General features: G+C 42.9%; 1 long non-coding RNA gene across 2 annotated transcripts in view; it reads right to left on the reverse strand.

The window, feature by feature from the left end:
• The window catches only part of LOC136020349 (uncharacterized), a 92167-nt gene extending 73977 nt beyond the window's left edge, over positions 1 to 18190 (reverse strand). For both annotated transcript variants that reach the window (XR_010615295.1, XR_010615294.1), the window contains exon 1: positions 18063 to 18190. This is a non-coding gene — a long non-coding RNA (uncharacterized LOC136020349). The remainder of the gene's footprint in view (positions 1 to 18062) is intronic.
• Between the last annotated feature and the right edge of the window lie 2593 nt (positions 18191 to 20783).

Raw genomic sequence — 20783 nt, forward strand, 5'->3', positions numbered from 1 at the left:
CTCTGAGATGCCACATCCCAAAATGCACTTGTCAGTATTTAGTGTTGCTGTCTGAGGAGACAGAGTTTTGCATCATTCTGCTTGTGCAGCCATTATTTATGGCTCAATGTGTGATTTTTGGCTCGCTTTCCCTAGCTTGCAAATTACTTACGGCACTTGTGTACTGATGTTCAGAAAATCATCTTGGTCTGTTTCAGACACCCAACTTTACAGCCTGGCCTGATAGGTTCTTGCAGGAGGGAAGTCCACAAATTTACCTTATTATGTATAAAGACGCATTTACTTGTTAGTATTAAGATCAGCATTATCTTTGTAAGATCTCTTACCAGACGAGTATGATTACAAACCTTTTCTGGCCTCAAACCTGTTTACTCAGGTAGTTTCACTCAGCATTTAGGTTTTGAAACACAGAAACAAACTTCTCAGTCTACTTCTGGCAGAAATTAGGAGCGTATTGCAGGCTAAGACAGTGATCTGAGCAAGATTTCTATACAACTGGCCAAACATACTGCTTCAAAACCTGTAAGCACAAGTTCTGACATAGAAACTCAAACGTAGGTCTAGTTTGGAACACACTGAATTTTGTTTTCAGCAGCAGCATCAATGTAAACTATTGTCTGGAAGGAAAGACAGTTCTGGCTCTTATCTACTAACTCACTGGGGGACATGAAGCTTATGTGGTTTACTCTCAAGCAAAGCAGTTTAGTGCCCATCAGGCTGTAGCTGTAGCTATGGTCCTGCTGCAGTTTGTCCAAGGAAGTAAATGACGAAGGGGTGTTTACCAAGACTTGATCTATCAAGACTCTTTCCATAGGACTCCCTTTCCATTCTCACTTCATGTGATTTCAAAAAGAGAGTTTACTGTTACTGACACACTATTGCAATTAGCTAAGTCACCTGCAATGCAGTGAACTGGTCACTGCTTTTCATTACATGAAGCCCCAAATCAAATCAAGGTCCATTGTCTTAAGTGACTAACAGGGCATCCCTTGGTCTGAGAAACCACCAACAGTTTTTTCCTTTCCCGAGAAATATGGAGAAAACAGGCTTTGATTGAAAAAAAAAAAATATTCTTTTTTTACCTTTGGCTCTATTCAGATTTCTCAGGTAAACGCTTCCTGTGAACATCTCTCAGCCAGCAGATTGCTTGAAAACTCCTCACATTGATTACTCACCAAAGCACCAGTTGTGATCCATGACCTGTGCTGCATGACTGCTCATGTAAATCACGCAGAGCTGCTTCTGTTCCCAGCTTGCAAGAGTGATAGCATGGACTTGAAAGGATGGTTTCAGTAGTGCACAAGCAACCATTTTCATCAGTACTGTTGATTATTTTATCTTCTTTTCCATGAACATCCATAAAAAGAAAATTAATGACGATATGAATTAACGAGATAAGGGATAAATGTGACCACAGAAGTTTTTGCCCTTAATGTCATTAATATTTTCCAGTGAAAACAATTACACTCGTTCTCGCTGGCATTCTTCACATGGTGAAGTGTTACCCAGACGAACGAATGGAGCTCAGTGTGAATTTCTGGGGTTTACTCAAATATGGTTTTATTTATATTGTTCAGACATTTAGAAATTAGAGAGCACTTCCCTGGTAAAGCCACAGTCAGGCTTTTAGGCACACTTATATTTACCTGACTATAAACTCCTGATACTGAGTGATAACTTCTTTACCTGCCAAATACTGCACTCATGAACAGTGATGTATTCAGCTATAGGGAAGACTATACGAAAGCTATAGTCAGCTATAGGAAAGACCTTGCAATTTAGATTTTTTAAAAATTAAACATGCTCTTATAATCAAATTTAGCCTTTTTTAACTGCTCTGTATTTACCTGGATGTTTCTCAGTCCATTAACTAAATGCCCATGCTTTAACCAATTAGCTAATGAGCAATGTCATTAGGAAGAGAAGGTAATTTTCCAGAAACCTGAGAAACTGTGAACACCAGATAACAAATCAAAATAAATCATCCAACTTCAACCCCCTCTCTTGGTGTTTGTTAACGCACAGGATTGCAAGCATTCCCTCCAGTATTATCCTTTCTCCCTTTATCTCCAGCTCAGACAGATTTGTAGCTCAGGTCACTGTAATATCCAGCACTCCACCATGTTTTGCCTGAAATTTCCAGTAAGGCATGCAGCTCTTTTTGGCTTTCTACAGACATCAACTACTAAGTCTTTCAGGTCTCTCTTTAAATCTCAGCCTTTAATACTGCTGGATATCACAGGACATATATAGATATACTGCTATAGCTCTCTTTAACCAACCAGAAACAAATCATGACAATATGGCATCACCCCTCTGGGAAACAGGCTGCTACAAAAAAGAGGTATTTGGCCCTGAAAGTATTGTTGATATTTTCCAAATTTTTCAAGACCATCAGGACATACATAGAGGGAGGAGAAAATAAAAAGGGGAAGAGAAAGAGGAACTGCTTGTAAGTGTAGAAAGATACTTCTTAAGATGTCATTCGAGAGATATCTGTTTTCACTGGTCAAGTGCAGTTTGTCTAATCTGACTTTGAAATCATTGTTCCCCCCTTAAAATACCTCGGTTGTATGAGAATATATGAGAGAATAGTCTTTAGGAGGCTGGCAGGGTGAGGAGAGGAAGAGAAGGAGGGAGACAGAAAGTCAACAGATCAATAAAAGCACTTTAGGATAATGGCTCTACCTCGAACAGACCAGGTCTGGATTCCAGGCCAGCCCAGCACTGCCAGGAAACGTGCATTTGCATGAAGGAAATTATTTGCATGAATATAATTAAACCCACAGCACCATGGCAGAAGGTGAGGTTCTGGTTCTCTCCCCATCCGGCTTCAGGGGTACATCTCCCTTCCTGCTCATTGTTGATCACACACAGTGTCCTGAATGGAGTCAGCAGGACCAGAGTCAGGAAGCCTGGCCAAACTGAAGATGTTGGTTTGCAGCTTGTAGTAAAGAAAGGCAGTAAAAGGAAGCATTAGGACAGAGTGGAGTGAAAAGAGAAGGGCACAGAGGTATATGCATATTGGATCCCCCTCTAGCCCTTTCTTTTTCATGCTGGGCAGTTATATGGAAACAACAAAGTGCCTGAGTCAAGTCAGAGCTGATCTTTCAGGAGTTAGTGCCAACAGACTGCATACGGCCACCATCTGCAAAAGGCTTCCCAATTTGATGGAATTTTATTACAGTAAGGGCCCCATCTACTGCCAAAAATTTGCAGTGAAACAAACCACACATTTAAACATCTTTTGTTTCATTAAAATACTTTCATTAAATAACTCCCAACCATTCCATTCCACTTTCTATCTCTTGCCCTCACCCCAAACAGGAGAGAGCATTCATGAGCAACAGATAGCTTCACCAAGCACACCCATGATGCACATGCCAGGAAAGTTCTCCCTGCTTTTTATATTGCTTCATAGTACCCAACCATCATGGTGACCCACACAAAAAAAGACCATCCCCCCTCTTGCATCCCAGACAGATGAAGAACTTGCAAGCAGCAAACAAGTGGGTTTCCCGATCCATGCTGTGTAGCCAGTCAGTCAGGAAAGGCTGCCCATGGGCAAGGAAACAAAAAGTCATGAAAAGAAGTTTGCTTTCTCACTGTACACTTATAACTTGCTATTAAAAGGACTCAAGCCTGCTTCCAGATAGCCCAGAACTTGGGGCTGTTCAGGAGTTTTTAAGAACTTATTTGAAATCCATAAAGTGTTGGAAGTGGAAGAACTGGGACCAGAGTAGATGAAATAGTTAACCCAAATGGAACAGAATATTTCTACTAAAATAAGTGCTTCTCTATGGCTTGTGGGTCACTCTCAAGGTTTAATGTATACTTTTGGGTTGGGGGGTTGCTTTAGAAGCTGTCAGTACTTGTAGGGGAATATTTCCCTTCCCCCATTAGTATAATAAAAATGGTCACACAAATAGATGGACCTATAGCTTGACACCTAGAAGCTCTGCTAAGTGCCAGCACTTTGGTCCAGAGGACCTTAACTGACCCCAAGGTTCAAGAGCCCAGCAGGAAGCAGGTCACAAATTCCTGCTCCACAACTGCCCATTCCCCACAAAACAGAAAAAGCTCTGGTTCCCAGGACTAGGTAAGGGGAGTACAACAAAATCAGGAGAAACTGCAATAAGACAAACATCAAAGATTGTTTCTCTTTAATTACCCTCCCCCAGTATCTTTGCTCATCAGCTGGAACTCCCTGTTGCTTTTCTAAACTAAACAAACCAGTGAGGTTTTCATGCTGACCCACCTCGTCTCTTTGGGCTGACTAATTGCTGAAACTGGCCATAAATTGTCCACTTTGTGACATTCTGAATAGCCTCATTTATTGTGGACAGCACACATCTGTTTCTATGTGTGCACACATGCATGTGCACGCTTACACAAACACAACCCTCTCTCCTGTTGCAGGGCTGGCTGGGGATGGGGCCAGCCAGTGTACTATTTCAGCCCCATATTGAGTTTTGGCTGGTGCTGAGGTCCCTGAGGCTGAAGAGGAATAAGGCTCTTGGAGGGGAAACGTCCTGTAAACATGGCTCTTGTGATCACCTGGGAAGGAAACGTTCCCATTGGATGAGGCTGGTGAATAAATCACATGAGAAAGGTCCTGCTTGGTGCAGGTTGGGAGCAACCTGGTGGAGGGACAGAGTGCAAAATGCACCCATACTTTCTCCTCCCTGAGCAAGCAGAGCCAATTTTATAGAATCCCAGACTGGTTTGGGTTGAAGGGACCTCAAAGCTCACTCAGCTCCAACCCCTGCCACAGGCAGGGACACCTTCCACCAGAGCATCTTGCTCCAAGCCCCTGTCTCCAACCTGGCCTTGAGCACTGCCAGGGATGGGGCAGCCACAGCCTCCCTGGGCACCCTGTGCCAGCGCCTCAGCACCCTCACAGGGAAGAACTCCTTACTTGCATCTAACGCAAATTTCCCCTGTTTCAGTTTGAACCCATCACCCCTTGCCCTATCTCTACAGGCCCTGATGAAGAGTCCCTCTCCAGCATCCCTACAGTCCCCTTCAGGCACTGGAGGCTGCTATGAGGTTTCCACACAGCTTCTTTTCTCCAGGCTGAACACACCCAGTTTTCTCAGCCTGCCTTCATACAGGATGTGCTGCAGCCCCTGAGCATCCTTGTGGCCTCCTCCAGACTTTCCTACTAGCCTGAGCAACCAGAGGAGATCACAGCCAGCAAGGGGAATGCACGCTGCTGAACCACACGATGCTGTTTTAGACCTTCAGCCGGTGTTTCAGGCGAGAAAGAAATCTCTCTTCACACATATCACATGAACCTGACATAAGACTAAAATAAGGAAAGATCTGGCCAACCAATCTAGCCTCTTTTCTTCCTCTCACAAAACTGAGTAACACGTAAGTATTACTTTTATCATGGTCACTGCAACTGCTCCAGATGTAACATTCAATAAACGGGCTATTTAATTTTAATCAGGGATTTTTCTCATATGCATCGGTCCCAACTTGTTGCTCACTTAACACCTATGCTATGCTTTTAAAATCAAACTCCAGTATTTTTCACCAGCACATTGATGACAGACATGGAAGAGGGGGAGAAATTTCTCCCTCTGTAACACACGGGTTTGTTATTGAAGCCAAGATGAGGAGTGCTCCTCCGCGATGATGGTCTTGGCTCTGGCTGGGTGTGCACGAGCAGCTCTAAGCCCCATCTTTGGCCACTGGTGCCTGCCCATGGCAATCCAGAGCCTCCCCACCAGCTGCACCCCGGCCTACCCTGCTGTGCTCCAGCAGAAGGCAGCACAAATGGCTGGAAAAGCTCTGGAGAAGTGCAGAACTTCACCTCACTTACTGGGAGAGACGCTCAACTCACACAAAGTCCCATCAGCAAGGAAAGGAGAACTGCTCAAGAACTCTGATAACACAAAATGTTCAGGGGGTTTTAAAGGGGGTTTGTCTTTGTTTTTCAAGAGGATTGTTTTTTCCTTCATCCCTGGTGGGAAAGCGTATGCCTTTAATGCTGTAACTATAAACTAAATAATAGATCAGCTTTTTTTCTGTCAAGCATGGCAACAGAACTGAACGTATGCAAAGTTTCCACTAAAGGTTTTTGTAACTCAGTTTTCCTCTAGAGATTAGAGGAAGCCAGATATTCTGTTTCTTGCTGGAACTTGGCTGGTAGCCACACTGCGCTCCCTTTCCCTGTCATCCATCCCTGGTCCCCCCAGCCCCCAGCACTGTTAATCAGATTGCTGTATCTTCCCTATATTTCTCCTGTCAAGCTATTAAGGGGATATGGAAAAGAGAAAGAAGAGAATCAGCTGAGATATAAACCAGCTCAGGTCCTAGAGTGCCTCTCCTGCTTCTCAAGGTTGAGCTTACTGTATTACTGCACACACTCCTGTCAAAGCAAAGGAGAACTGTTTTCCCATGCTAAGAGTATATGGCTGAAGTTTATTTCCCCAGTGAAGAGGGGCAGGCAGAAATTCTGCATAGAGCAGCCATGCAACTGTAAAACCAGGAAACTGTAGCATGGAGAGGGAGTAAAGTCGTCAAGCCTGGGCTATGGGCTCAGGATATTCCAGCTTGGCTATACCATCCCCCTGCCTGCACGGCGAAAAGGGCAGCATTGACAGGAAGGTTCATACCATAAACAAGCATAAAATATCACAGCTACATGAGCTTTGGCAGCTTCCTTGGGTAGAGAATTCCTGGCACATGCTCAGCAGCAAGTGGAGGTGGTTGGTTGGAGAAAAAACTTTAGGAGGTTCACAAAGAACCCCAGACCAAAGTCAGGCTTAGGGCTGAAAACACTGATTTTACTGCATCCTTCCCTCCTCCTTTGATTCTGGAGCACAACAGAAACACTCAGTCCAGCACTCAATGTCTGTGGAGTGGTTTGCTCCCATGAAAGGGTCCCTGAGAGACCCTTTCTTCACCAGGAGATGAAGCAAATTCCCACCTATGGATATCCTAGGACTTTGAAAATAGTTGGATCCTGATATTTTTGGCTTGGTCTACATCCCATTCTTGTACATATCAATAAATGAGGAAAATAACCTAGCTAACATGGCTCCAACACACCAGAAACAAGAACTGTTGTATGATTTTGGCCTAAGCTTTCTCTTTGTAACCAACCAGGTGGCAATCTTATAAGGAACACCATAAAACCATTCCATTTCTCTAGTAATCTGAGAGTCTGTGACTGCATCAGAGACTAGGCTCTGTGCTCCAGCAGCACACTGTACAGATTCAGATTATTTCAGGCACGTCCACTTTGCTCTGATTTTAAATAGTACATAGAGAGGTTTTTAAGAGCCCCTCAGTGAGCTGTGAGCTCTCAAGCACCTCAGGTGTCTTGGAAAATGGAATTCAGCTATTAGAAAATAGAAGACTTACTTAGGTAATCCTTAAGTTCCTTTGAAAACAACATGTTCACATAAAAGGTAAAAGTCTATGGAGAAGCACGATGGAATGATGGGTCACTGGACAGATTTTGTCTAAACCTATGTTAAACAGAGAGTAAAATGAAATCAATTTACCAATACCCAAGTTCCCTATTCAGGCAAAACATTTACTCACTTCGAGAAGACTCTGAGGCTAAGGAAGGTGATGATGACACCTGAATGCACCTTAATCACAGAATCACAGACTGGTTTGGGTTGGAAAGGACCTTAAAGAACACCTAGTTCCAAACCCCTGCCATGGGCAGGGACACCTGATCATAGAATCATTTAGGTTAGAAAATACCTTTAAGATCATCAAATCCAACTGGTGACCTAGTACTGCCAAGTCCACCACTAAACTGCGTCCCTAAGCACCACATCTACACATCTTTTAAGTACCTCTAGGGATGGAGTGTTTTCTCTAACACTAATAAGTGTTTGCTGTATCCACCCCCTCTCTGGCGACATTCAAGCTGATTTCGTGGGTGTAGACAGTTTAATAAAATATCAGTCTCTTCTCTTTGGGTTTTTGTTTGCTTTTGCATTTAGGAAAAAAAAATGCCACAAAAGTAATTTCTACAACTGTAGAATACTGTGAATATTTAACACCTATGAAGCTTGTGTTCCCAGATAAAAGTTTGCCTGCACGAAGTCCAGGTAAAAGGAGGTGAGAAAGAACACAGGAATATGCACACATACCTAAAACTGCATGCGCACCCACATCCTTCTCCATTCCATAGGGACATGGCTTTCCCTGCTCAAACACACCTACTTGAGCATCCTCCCCAGCCATGCTGCCCTCGCTGCAACCTTTTGTCTTTCACTCACCTCTCCTTCCTTTATCTCTGTTCTATAACCATTATCTTCATCAGCATAACTCCATAAGATACACCTAGACATCATTTTGCCAATGAATGCATTTCACACAACATTAGTCATATTGTACTGTGCATAATTTTTATGATATTGCTGTGCCTCTCTGTGGTATGTTGTTACAGTTTAATTTGTACATATTCTGCTGCTGATGTAGTATCAGTCAGCTGTAACCAGAGAGAGCACGACGGTTCTGTGTTATTGCAACCCATTTTCCCCTTAAAAAAAATTAAAGCAGGAAAGGAGGTAAAAAAACTCAAACCCTCAGAGATAGACCTTTTCTTACAAGTAACTGTTTGCTTTCTAGGATTAGTTAACTTCAGATTAACTACAGTAACAATTAACTGTAGATCAGACCAGCGCTGAGCCAGATGCCAACTTTGCCCAACAGAAAAGGATTCAGATTCAGGTTTACATCTCAGGCCCACTACACAAATAAGCAGTAGCTGCAAACTTGTGTTTAGAACCAATTTTTGCACAAAATTCAGGGTAAGAGTTTCATATCTGCAACAGATCTTGAGACTCTTTCTACCTACTTGTCTTCCTCAGACAATCTAATACTAGCAACCTCTTTCCCTTCCAATTGGTGATACTCATTTCATGGTTAGAGTTTAATACTGTAGATCAATTTTCAGTCCCAGGCATCACTTTTACTTTTAGACATGAACAGCACTGCCTGTCAACTGGTTTAGGTATTCAATAGACAATATCAGTATCTACACAAAGAACTGGCTACACTGTTCTCAGTGCTTCTGCTCAGTGATCGAGTTTCCCATATGGAAATGTTTTGCAAAATAAAGGATTACTTGGAAGGATATTGGGCTAACCCTGCTGAGTATCTGCTTTTCTTCTTCTTAGTTCTGCAGCATGGAACGTAACCGCTGGTATTTTGGCCAGTGACCACAAGGTCATAAGACTGAGTGAGTGACTGAGACTCCCGGAGTTCTTTGTTTACCTCTGGAAGACAAAACAATCAATAATTTAATCTAATAAACAAGAGTTTCATTTAATTCTTTTTAAATACTTACTTATTTTTAAAGGAGCTAAGTTTGCCCCACATATTTGAACGCAGCCTAGGAGAATACATTCCCTTGAGCAATGATATCTCACTTTTGTTTCCAGCCAATTTTAAAGGTAAACTTCTTTCCCTATTGATCTCAATCTAAGACTTAGAAAAATATCTCCTGCCCTACAAATCTACTCCTCCAAGTTGAGCATATTAAGCAGACTGGCTTGTTATACCGCACCAATAAGTACGGAGTTATTTGGTTCTGAAGATAAAATAATGTGAGTTGCTAAAGAAGAGCTAATCTCTTGGGCTGAGATCCCTGACAGAATTTTGGTACCTTGAAGGTCTTGGGTGTTCACCTCCCTGAGTTGTTATGAAATAGTCATGTTCTTGTGGGTTGAGAGAATGCCAGGGCAAGGTGTGCCCTCCGTTTTATTCCAGGCTCTTATTCTGCAAGAGTAATTCAGTGTCTTAAGCCTCCACAATCTCCTTTAAGGAAAAGGAGTTTTGTTTCATCTTCTCTGAGGACCACTCACAATAAAAGACCTTGGCATACTTAATACGCTTTGCGTGCCTTAATCTTGTAATATGGGCAGATGCAAGGAGAAAATACACTGGAACTATCTTCTACTTTTGTTCCTCCTCAGATCCTCTATACACATCCATTCACAAAAGCTGCGCTGTGAGGAGGGGAAACGTGGTCTAAGTCTTCCCCAAATCAGACATCAACTGCTCTATCCAAGAGATCTTTAGAAAGAAATTTAAAGGGGGCAGAGATTAAGCTCTGTAGCTGCAACTCCCACAGCACCACTCTGCATAGGGCTTGCTACACCACCATGACATACCCTGCTTGATCCATTTATAGCAGAGCTATTCTGACCTCAGTCAGATTTGCCGAGATTCATTTATATATTTGTTCAGACATGAACAAAATACTCTAGCTGTCTATGCTAATTTATAACTGAAGGACCTATTTAACACCCAGAAGTGTTTTGGTATGAGACAGCAGATAAGCTAGAGCTAAGAAGCTGACATACACACTAACAGGATCATCTTATATGGTTAAAAGGTGTAGACAGTGATTCTGCAAACTTCATGGGTTTCAGGCCTGAACCTGAAGTATTATAGAATATAACGCAGAATTCTGGAATACAGCCGTTTGAGCCTGTAAGGAATATTACCTGACATTAACTCCACAGTTACCATACTGTAAGGTTAAAAAGTCCCAAATTCTGTCTACGGAGAAATAATTGAAAGGAAACCAGTTTGTGAACATGCAAATAATTAACCCAGTTCAGACAAGAAAGTTGATTCATAATCATAACATTATTCATCTTATGCTTATAGGAACCTGTGATCTTAGTACTTTCACACAACTAGAGCATATACCTTTAACATATTGATATATATATATGGCTTCTCTAGACAATTATGCCATCTGGAAGACCAACCCAGAGATCCTTCTGCTGCCTACAGAGTACTAAGTAGGGCCCCTGCCTTATTTTAAGTGAAGCCAAAGAAACAAGGTCAGACTTTAGATGACTAAAGGTCTCTCCCCACTGCCTATGACATTCTTCCACACAAGAACTAACCCAGGCCATGGTGTTGTTAAAATGCCCATAAGCACTTGGCCCATGCAGAAGTTCTTATCATGCCTTGCTCCTGTGAATCAATCCTTTCAATTAAGGTAGCTGGGGGATATAATGATGTTTTCATTTGCAATTACAGCTTTAAATTAGGATCAATAGAGGCAGCTACAGCCCTACAATACCAACAGTCCTGAGAAGGTTTTCATAGGTTTTCAGAGAACTCATTTCTGAAATAAACCCATCCCATTTCTATTAAAAATGTAAGAAAATATGGAGAAAAAGACTTGGACCTTAACACAAGAAAAAGGTTCAAGGACTCTTACTGTTTGTTTTCAGTTTGATTTTGGTCATCAAGCCAGCAAGGCCTTCTTCCCTATGGTTGCCTCCCCTACGGACATGGTCACGTATGGAATAAAGTGGGTGGGCAGCAGGCCAGGTCAAAGCTAACTCTGCCAGAAGAGGAAAGGAAAATACACATCTGTTCAATTGCCACCCTGCACTTCTTGCTTCTTGTTCAGTGTAAAATTTTGCTCAATATGAAGCTTGTGCCATAGACTAGGGATTTTGGGGGTTTTTTTGATCAACTCCTCCAAGAAAGGATGCTCTCAACTGAAACAGGAACAGGTTCAGCTTGCACAAACTGTCAGTATAAAATAACAAAAAAACAGCCATTCCTAAATGGAAATTGTAATTCGGTTTTTGGAGGGAGGGGGCTGGGGACATGACCTTCCGTCAAATGAGACCTTTTCTGAGAATGAAATTGCAACAAAAGAACCTATCTCATGACTTTCCCATTTCATAGCATATTTCATAGTTGCTGTACAAGTTAGGGTAATATCTGCTCTGATTTATAGAGGAACAGTTCTGTAAGAAGCCACCCTTCTAATTATAACTGGTTATGAGGACCATCACTCACATCAGACTGAAATTTACTTCCATCTCAAACATGATCTTTTTTTTGCCTGTTTATTATCATAAACTGGCCACAGAAATGCTGACAGATTACAGAAAATGTTATTAGCTTCATCCCCTCCTAGTTGAGTTACTTCTTCTAATACAGACTTATTCCAAGTCTTTGTTTATACATTGTGATGTGTCAGACAGTAACCACTATCTCTTCTATGGGAAGTTGTGCAATGAAAGCATTCCCTATGCCATTAGGCATAAAAGCTGACTTAGACAGAATGAACAAAAGAACCTATAAATCCAGTGATTCCCTCCACTTTCACAGGCACGGTATACAAGGGGTTCACATGTATAGTAGATGTTTCATTTGAATGCAAAACATGCTAAAATTTCTCCTGAAAAGCACTTACACTTTAAAAACATACCATAATTCTAAGAAGAAAAATGCCTGACGTGTATTTTGGCTGATTTCAAATTCATATATATTTTAGATGATCTATATGCCCTAAGCTGTGCATTTTATACAAGAGAACGATAACCATTACCATTCCACTCCATCTAATCCACTGATGGCCTTGATTTATTGGCCAGTTGTGTATAGTGCACTGCCCCTCCTGAAATTCATGCTCTAATTTTCATTTTTGCTGTTGCTGCTTCTGCTCTTATCTGGATGAGCACTTGCCATGAAGATACCATGGTCTTACTCACCCTGTAAACATAATTGATGCTATTGAAGATAATGATTTAGGATATCATCCATCTCCAGTACAGCTTGCCATTACGTGACTTGTTCTTGCAGGTATCTGATTTGTATCATAGACGAGTTGGCTTGATTGCTGTTTTGCCATAGAGTAATAGTTTCCTGGTTTCCACTGACATACTGAGTCTGCCTTGATCACTCAGGTGATCAGTCAACACACAAGTTAATTATGGGTGAAGGGGTGTCTGAAGCCCAAAGATCAAAAGATACACACAAGGTCTTCTCCAAGTCATTATTCACCTTCTTAAGCATCAGGCACTCAGTTCAGATTCCTGCCACCTGTACTGTGATATAATAAAGTTATATCACTTTATTCCCTAAATAAAGTGCTATAACAGCAGGAAACCTAAATTAGAGCAGCTAAAAGACACAAAATGGATCCTCCAATTTCTCCAAAACAGGAAAAACAAAGAAACCCATGTGGGCATGACTGCCTGCATGGGGGTATCACGATTAAAAACTCAAGGGTTGCTGTGCACAGGTAGATGACCTGACAGCTTGCCACAAGGCTCTCACCTGCTTCTCTGGTAAAATTCTTTAGGTTTTTTGGCATGCCCAGGAAATGCTTTCTAATATTGCCATCATCTTTACTTCCATGTACATAGAATAGAATTTACTGGCAGAAATTAGGAGCTACTGGACAAAACAAAAAATATCAGAAGACCTCCCAAACTGTAAAAGAACAGCAGTTCTCAGAATTTACATATTTCAACCACCCTCAAAACTCAAATGCAGGCATTAACGTTACCAGCAGCTAATTACTATTACTATCCTGAATAACCTGCAGGAGACTTACTCCTTTGGGCCACATTCCACACGCCTCTGGGGAACAGGCACTGCAGCACCGCAGCCTCCCTCGTGCTCCAGAATCCTGTGAGCCAAACACAACCTGTTGGACAAGTCTGTTGCCCAACAATAAACAACTGAGGCCTACAACAGTAAAGAGGTTGTGGTGTCATGTTGTAGCCAGCTTTTTGTGGGTGGAAAAAATAATCTTCTTGGTGATAATGGGTTGTGCTCACCAAAGGCTTGGGTATCAACTTGATACACCACTGAGCTACACCTGCATTCATCCACCAAAACTGGCTCCTCCATCCCTGTGGTTTTCATGTTACTACATTAAAGGAGACATAACTGGGCAATATGCCTCAAGAGTTTATTTCCTAAAATAATATGATGATTACTCCACCCAAAGTCACCCTGCCTTTATTTTTAAGGCAGAAGGAACTGAATCACTGAGTTGCAGATTTGAAGAGATACTACCTAAGGTCAAACGTTCAAAGGACTTCAGTGCAAGTGTAACTCAGTGCACACAATCCCACATATGCTTTCTTCCGTATGCAAATAAATGCTACAGATGCACAGCCCACTTGCACGTATCTGCACATGCCAAGGGGATTTACACATGTTAATACTTGGAAAGCAAAGTGAGAATGTATATAAAATGGCACGCACAAAGTACATTCATCCATGTGCATATCCCTCCGGAGGAATCACTACTTGGATGTGTTTCTAAGTGGAAAAGCAGTTAAAATATTGATATGTCACCCTCTCTCCAAAACCTAATGATTACAGTCTGTTAATTGCACCACATCTGTCAGAATACTTAGCAAATATATTGTGAACCTGATCTATTATCTATGATACCAACAGAAATTACAAGTAATGTCTTAAAGTCACACATGCAAGGTGGCAGCAGAAGTAAACCGTGCCATGTTACCCCTATCCTGCAACTTCCCCAGGCAAGTACTACATACTGTGACAGAGTAGCTAAAATAACCTTTGCTACATTTTACTTTCTGCAGATGGAGAGAAAGCAGTGAGAAAACATAAAAATTCACACACAGGAAGGAAAAGCACATCAAAAAAAACCCAAAATTAAAATGTCATTTACCATTTGTCCCAGAGTAGCTCTGAAAGACTGTGGGACACAGACTGACATTGCTTTTAGTCAAGTTTCCCACAGCCTGGTATTCGCCAGTAGCTTTTGAAAGCCCACCACACAGGTGCATGGTAGGGTCTGCTAGAGAGACAGTCATCTTAGCACAGCTATGCCCTGAATTTAATCTCTCATTATATAGGATCATAGAATCCCAGAATGGTTTGTGTTGGAAGGGACATTAAAGCTCATCCAGGTCCAACCTTCCACTAGAGCATCCAGGTTATCCAGGTCAACCTTCAGGTCGATCTGAGCATCCAGGTCATCTACCTAAAGAATCCAGGTCATCCATCATCCACGTCAACCTTCCACTGGAGCAGCTTGCTCCAAGCCCCTGTGTCCAACCTGGCCTTGAGCACTGCCAGGGATGGGGCAGCCACAGCTTCTCTGGGCACCCTGTGCCAGCGCCTCAGCACCCTCACAGGGAAGAGCTTCTGCCTAAGAGCTCAGCTCAGTCTCCCCTCGGGCAGGTTAAAGCCATTCCCCATGGCCTGTCCCTACAGGCCCTTGTCCAAAGCCCCTCTCCAGCTCCCTTGCAGCATCTCTACTCCTGAGTAAAATCCATATGGATTTGCCAAATCCCCATGCTTTTTAAGGCACTTTAATGCTAGGATAAATGCAAAGAGCTGCTGATCTGCTCTCTGTCAGGAAGCAGCTCTCTGTTCTGTCTTGCACAGAGCTCTGAGCCACAGCCCTGCTTTTTCCCCACCTCCCATACTCGACAAGGACTACCTTGCATTATCATCGCTATGGTTTCTCCAATACAACAATTCAGATTTCAAGCAAAACCCAGATATATTTCTTTTTCTCAACAACAGTGTAAGATTTGAAAGTCAAGCTGGGTCCCTTCTTCCTTGGCTTTGTCAAACCAAGTTCCCCAGGGCAAATGGCAACTGTCTGGTGTAAACTGGAGCAGAACTGCCACCGTCTTTTGGGTAACAGAAACAAGGGCCTTCGCATCTCATTATTATTACTATGGGACCCGAGCACTAGCTAGCTGTTCTTTTTATACCGCCTGAGCCAGCCCACTTCTGCACCAGAAAGCAAATCATCACTCAGGCTGAAGTTTATGAAACTTCTGGGATTCACAAACATGTTTCATGAATTTCTGGCAGTTGTCTGAATGTTCACAAATAATATGATGCCAGTAATCAGAATGAGTCAAAACTTGACACTTCTATTCATAAATCAGGAGATGTTTTATTTTTACTGCTTAAACAGTTCTGCTCCCAAGCACAACTGGACCTAAACCACCAACCTGGAGGTGAAAGGACCTTTATTGAATGTATTTGTTTAGGTTTATATGAAATATAAAAAAGTGCCTATCCAGGCCTCTAGCCACCTTTGCTGTATATTAAAAAGAACAGGCCAGCTCACACAGACAAAAATAAACTCAGCAACTTCCAAAAGCCAAAGGCAGCACAAGAAAGCCTCTTGGTCAGAGACCTCAAAATTTTTCTATATAAACTGCAAACTTCTGCACACACTATTTCTCTCTTCTCCAGAGCCTGGGACATGAGGAGCTGTGTCCCTCAGGTCAGCAGAACTGGACTCTCCCAGGCTGCAGTGGAAAGAGAGTATTCACTCATGCTCCTGCTGAGGAGATCCATCCAGTATTCTCTCCTTAAAACTGAGAGGACTTCAGCCAAAAAGCAGCTGAGGCTTGCAGCTGCAGTGGTATCGCTGGGGAGACAGAGCAATCTATTAAGCAAAGAGGATCCAAGATCCAAGACCATGTGCCAAGAATCTATTTTAGCCTCCCCCATGAGCCTGCAAGCGCAGCATAGATCCTGAAGCACCAGTGTTAAGTGCTGATGGTGAAAACTCCCACTCGTCACTCCAGGCACATGGACAGCACTGCAGATCCATACCCCACCACTCAACACGCTGTATGTACACCCCGGCCAACCCCCGGGCCCAGGGAGGACTTCTACTCTCCTGCATTACAGAGTAGCTTCATTTAACCAGTTCTTCCTTCCACGGTGAGAAAACTGTAAATTTACGACTCCAAAAATAGGAGAGGGAAGAAAAAACAAACCTACTGACTTCAGAACACAAAATGAAACAAATCCTCATTAAGATTTTCTACTGCAAGGTAGAAGGGCCCTGCAGACTAAGTTCTTTTTGCTGTTGCCATGGTCCCCTCTGGTGCCAGCCAAGAGCACCACTCACTGTCCCACTCAGTCATCTTCTTCCTTTGCAGTCTCCTTTTGGAGTGGGGACCGGTAGATGTGGGGAGGCAAGGGCAGAGAAGTGAGGCATGTCTTTATAAAACTGGCTTTTCTCCTATAGTCAGATTACACAACACTTAATTACAGCTTTGTCTCTTACAAACAACTCCAGTTCCGCTATAGTAACACAAAATACTTCCAAAGTAACACAAAAGCACCAGACAACCAGGTCTTTTCCCTTCTGAATGCTGCAGAAAGTAAGTGTCCATGAAACAGATTGCAAGAGATTGTCAATCTCCACCATGCTGTAGGTTGTATTTTCCAAATCCTCAACTGCAAGCACGAAAAACCATGCCTTTTTTGGGTTTGGGTTTTTTTCACTAGAGGCTGACAGATTTAGGAACAGTTTTCATTTAAAACACTGAGCTGAAGTTTCTCTTGGGAAAGAAGGTCCAGTAGGAGACAGGTTAAGAGGACAGTGATCCCTGTCCCATCCATCCAAGCTGCCTCGCAGCAAGGCAGCACTGCAGCAGCTGCCAGGGGATAGGGGCATGCATGAAAATCAACTCTCTCTCTGAGCTTCTGTTCTAGCCAGAGTGGATGTGGATAAGAAGCAGGATCCCTTGCAACCAGGCTTGTAAAGCACAGACTTCCTCCCCTTCAAGTATCTAAAGAGCAGCCTGATGGGATTTTCTCCTGGACAGCTCAGCATTCAGACAGGCCGACTAATCAAAAGTACCTCCCAAATGAAATGACATCCTGCTTGCCTTCAGACACTTCCCACTTCAGTAACATCATTTATAGTTCCACTGTTGCAATATGAAGCCCTAAGGAGAACTGGCTCCTACAACATGTTGCCATTACGTTTTAGCCAAGTCTGAGTGTAGCTGTAAATCTCTCTGCAAAATACAGTGGAGGTCTATTAAATGCATAACTTCCCTGGCACCAAAATGTTATTCTTTTAGCAGGTCTGCTTCTTCCCTGGGATCCTGACGAAGTGTGCTCTGCTGTGTTATGAAATACACCACCTTTTGGTGTGATACACAGAAAACGTTTTTGTTTAATACAGCTTATCTTTTATTATGTCACTTTTTTATCGGATTTCTTTTCTGTGCACTGGAAGCATATTATTGTGACAGACACACTGCTTTAAGGGGGGCTTTGCTATGTGACCTGCAGAGTCAGAGTGAGGAAACACGGGCCGGACAGCTGGATACAACATAAAGGAATATGGAGCAAATAAAGAACCAGGAAAAGCAATTCAGCAGCACCCCCACCCAAGTGGGCTGCAGAGGCTTTTTCCAACCTGACACACAGGTCTGCTACAAAAAACTGAAAACTGAACTGCTATTTGACATACCACGCTCATTCTTCCATTTACACGTACTTACCAGAGTTAACATGAGAGCTGGATCAGTTCAGGGAATCCCACTGGCACATCCATTTTGCTAGGAAGAGGCAACATGGTAACAAAGCGAAGCCTGGAGTATGTCCCCCCTCATAAGCTCCACTCTTGTGATTTCTTCCAGATCCTTCAGAAACTGCAAACAGGAGCTCATGGTAAATAGAACTGCTTGGCAGGGAAGGTGCCAGCACAGTACCCTAGGTGCAAGGATCTCATTTTCATTGTGAACTGCTGCCAACACCTGATGGGATGAAGTCCCATGAGATACTTGCTCTGATAGCTCACCACTGCTGCAGTCTGGAGGGAACTGGTTTGGCAAAGATCTAACCAGCAGCTGGGTGGTGAAGAGACTTCCCTCTTTTGGCAGGAGTGAAAGAGCAGCTCAGCCACCTCTTGCAACATGCCCTTTGGGTGCCTTCATTGAATGAGGTGATATACCTAATCCCTAACTCTTTACGCATCTCTGTTTCCCGTGGTAGCCCTCCCCACATGCCACCACTTGAGCTGGGCAGCACATCAAGCTCATACCCAGCCCTCCTTGGACTCCACAGAACAGGCTTTCATCCACCTAAATCCCTTGCAAGACCTGTTTGAGTGCTAGAGCGTGCTCCTCCCAGAGCAGGTTGCCTGCGCCTCCTTTCAGGCCAAACCACATCACGCTGATGCCACTGCTGCTTCACTGAGTTACTCACCAGCTCCTGCACGCCTGCAGAAGCTCCATTTCTCAACCAGAGGGCTTCAAACGAACATCTCCCCTGTTCCAGGATGATGCTGTAGTTCGCCAGCTACTCACTCTTCGCAGAGGTGTTCTCCACTCCTCTTGACAAAGCCTAGCTACTTCACAGAACGCGTTCAAGTTTCCCTTAGTGAATGGGCAGGGGAAACACCATGATTTTATCTTTTATGATAAATTTTTATCTTTCATGACTACAATGCTCCGTCAGGGACTGCTGCTACTGCCCTATGAACTGCTTTCGGTAAACAATAAAATGTGGAAGATAAGATCCATTCTAAAGAAAGATGAACTCACAACCTACATATCCTTCTTCTTTAGCACAGGCAGGTTACCTGAGCTTTCTTTGGCAACATCGCAAACCTCCAAAGGGAAGGACGGACAGAAGCCTCTTAAGAAGCCTCTTGTCCTTAGACAACCTAGAAAAGTCAGAATATATTTTTTTTCTTTTTCCTGAGAGACACAATTTGACTTTTTAATCCCTTGTGCTCAGATCAGGCAACCTGAGTAGCTGATAGAGGTACCAGATCCTGGGTGAAGTTAGGGGTTGCAGTGCCAAAGTCATTGCTCATCCATGACACATTTGGTATCTGTTCATGTATTTTGAGCGTAGTGGCTTGAACCAGTCATGACTTTTCCCCATCATGACACATGGGTGGTAACCAGCTTCTGACAAGCATGTTGACCCAGTCCAGAGGACAAATGCACCGTTAGAGAGTAAGCAGACTGTGTTCAAGTCCAAAGTCAAGGCCCAAATTCGCACAACAGTGGGTGAATTTGTGCCTTCCCCTCTACGGCTGACTCTCCCCTATGCACAGTACACAGCAGCACTTACTTCCAGGGTTGCTTCACAGAAAAGTTAAAGGTTATTTAGGTGCCTGTAGTAAAGACCATGCAAGCAGCTAAGGCAGGGAGACAGGAATGCTACAAGCTTCCTTCCCACACCCCTCAGCAGAGGGGACTTGCCATGTCTGCTTTTGGTCTTCGGATTCATTACAGCCAGGCAGGAAAAGATGGCTCATATGCACACAATGTTTATCCTGCTGATCAATAAGCTTCCTTCCTGACCGATAACCAAGCCACTTATAATATTAACAGTGTTATTTAAGATCTGTGGAAATTTAGTCTGATCCAAGCAAACCAGAAATATCTTGACCTAGATACTGAGAACAAAACAATGTTGAGTAAACTTCAGGGTTGCCAGTTCATCTATCATTGCACTTGACATTTTATTGAAGACTTGGAGCAAAACTATTTTATCCCAAAGGTTCTCAGACCAGCATATTTATTCAGTGGATGAGGAAGAAAAATCTAATACTTCCCCTGTCTCGCTTCAGATTGAAAAGGGGTGCATTTTATAGCCTATTTGTAAGGTACATGAGTTGCCTATGAACCCCTTTCAATGACTGCAGACAGCAAAATTACACCAGAAAGCATAAATGAATAAGACTCATCTATACTTCCTTCTGAGGAAAAAAAGGAGTGTGATGAAAGAGCAAAAGAACACAGAAAGTATTTCCACCATCTTACAAGTGCGCAAGATCAAGATAGTGACCTGCACCGTAAAAGATGGTCACTGATGCAGAAAGGTTCAATAACGGTTTTCAGGAGCACTTTCAAGCTGCTGCTCCTTTTGGCTTTATGTAGGGCTGGGCATATGCAGCACCTCTGAATAGCAAGTCCTTCTTCAAGGTCTGCAACAACATTCATAATAGCTCCTACAATAAGGAAAGCCCACACAACTTGTGTAACGCATACAAATGCAAAGCTAAGAGACAATCAGTGTCTAACCTTCTGTCCAGGAGCCGAAGCCTCACAGAATGTCAGTCTAATCCAACAGATTTCTGCTTATTCCTCTCATCCATGCAAATTTTGGTGCTTACCTGCACATATTTCAGTGGATGGAGTATTTTAAGTATTTACCTACCTGGAAGACGGCTTAACAAAAGGTACAAAATGAAAAGCAGGACTTTC

Source organism: Lathamus discolor, chromosome 11 (assembly GCF_037157495.1).
Source record: "Lathamus discolor isolate bLatDis1 chromosome 11, bLatDis1.hap1, whole genome shotgun sequence".
Classification (NCBI taxonomy): Eukaryota; Metazoa; Chordata; class Aves; order Psittaciformes; family Psittacidae; genus Lathamus; species Lathamus discolor.